The sequence below is a fragment of the Trachymyrmex cornetzi genome, unplaced genomic scaffold (genome assembly GCF_001594075.2).
Source record: "Trachymyrmex cornetzi isolate Tcor2-1 unplaced genomic scaffold, Tcor1.1 scaffold50, whole genome shotgun sequence".
Classification (NCBI taxonomy): Eukaryota; Metazoa; Arthropoda; class Insecta; order Hymenoptera; family Formicidae; genus Trachymyrmex; species Trachymyrmex cornetzi.
In genome coordinates this window covers 34,185-36,194 of record NW_017299807.1, presented here as the reverse complement: position 1 = coordinate 36,194, position 2,010 = coordinate 34,185, and positions in this window count along the sequence as shown.

The window sequence follows — 2,010 nt, the reverse complement described above, 5'->3', positions numbered from 1 at the left end:
GGGTGGTGATGTTTGAACCCCAGAGGTCACCAGAGCACTCGAATGATTTCCGCGAACCTTGCGTGGATTTGAACTCGGCGTGAATGGTTCTTATGACTCGGCGTGACGCACTTTCAACGGCTATTGTTTACGTTGCGCACTACTGACGTGGATTCCGCGACGGTTAGAATTTTTCTGAGCTTTCGACGTGACTTCGGCTACTTTTAGACTGTATCTGACTACTGACGTGGATTCCGCGACGGTTAGAATTTTTCTGCCAGCTTTGCTTCCTCGGGGCCTCTATTTATACCCCGAAAAAAGGGCGTAGTGCCCTTTGTCTAGGATGCAATAGTTAGTTGCAATGTCGCGCGAGATTTACGATTTTTAAGGTGTCCTATCGTTGTTAATCTAAAGTACACTGTTAAAAGAGGTTTAGAGAACAAAAGGAATGATTTATGTTTTCTCTAAAAAGGGGCAAGATTGCTTTAAGCGAGTGATCAATTCCGTCATCCTCGCGGAAAATATGGCTACGTAAACAGCCGTGAGACATTATCTCATGTTTTTATGGTTTTTGTGGCGACGTGGCGCCTGTTTTTTTGAAGGTGGAATTGTTGGTCAACAATTCGGACAATAGCTTGAATTTTTATCATCGCGTGACTTAGGTCCGTTTGTGATATTTTTCGCAATCTTGTCCCTTTTAGGCCGGCGTTAGTGTTGTTATTTTTCCGGGTTGATTGACGTTTACGAGTTTTTCGCGGAGCCTGGGTGGTCTGTTTTTCAATTTTTATAGGGGGACCCGTGCTCGCGTCTCGCAGGCGCCAATCGTAGTTGCGGCGGAGCCGATTCTCTCGAAAGAAAAGAATCTGCGTCTGCAGGACGTAACATAGAGAATATACTATCAGTTAAAAGTGTAAATTCTTAAAGCTTTACATTTTTGTGAATACGCTTTATGTATGTTCATCTTATACTGGGACTTTGAATAATATATCAGTTACTTTTCACTGGAATATATATTGTTACATAATAATTTCAATTTTTAAAAGTTTACATTTGAAGATTTGCTTACATTTTTGAACATGGTCTGATCATTACATTGTAATGATATTTTTGAGCTAAATCACATACTTTTCAGAGTACAGATATATGGGGCATTTCTGGTAATGCAAGTATCACAAATGTATATATTTTCGATTCTTGTCATGTAACCTTCTATAAGCTACAAATCATGCAATTCAATTAGAAAAAATTGAAACATATGATACATAACCTATACCAGGTATGTAAATATGAAACCGAAATTTACCAATAGATGGCCATAGCTGTCAATGTAGTTGCCGTCAGACCGCGTCATTGACGCTATTTCCTTGTTCTGACATCTGACAAAGATTTTCAACTCACAACAATACAATTTTCATACAACAGTATAGTTTTGAAATAATCACCACTGCTATCTGGTGTTCGTGGTATATGCCTTTCAGACAAAGAATTGTTTTGTTTTTATTGAACCACGGTGTATTTATAATATTAATTTGTTTTAGTATAGTTTGTAATAGCGTTGAACATGTCGAATTTTGTGCTTGGAAACTACGATTTGAGGACAGCATTGATTTACTGTTACCATTTGAAGAAAACTGCTGCAGAATCGCATTGAATGCTTGTCAAAGCTTACGGTGAGCATATTCTTGATAAATCACAGTGCTTTCAGTGGTTTAAAAAATTCAAAAGTGGCGATTTTGACGTGAGAAACGAAGAACGTGGAAAACCACAGAAAAAGTTTGAAGACAATGAATTGCAAGCATTGTTGGATGAGGATGTCGCTCAAACTCAACAACAACTCGCGGATCAATTGAATGTGACACGAGAAGCCGTCTCTATACGTTTGAAATCCATGGGAAAGATCCAGAAGATGGGAAAATGGATTCCACATGAACTGAATGAAAGACAGCAGGAAAACCGAAAAACCATTTGCGAAATGCTGCTCGCCAGGTACAAAAGAAAGTCATTTCTCCATCGAATTGTGACTGACGATGA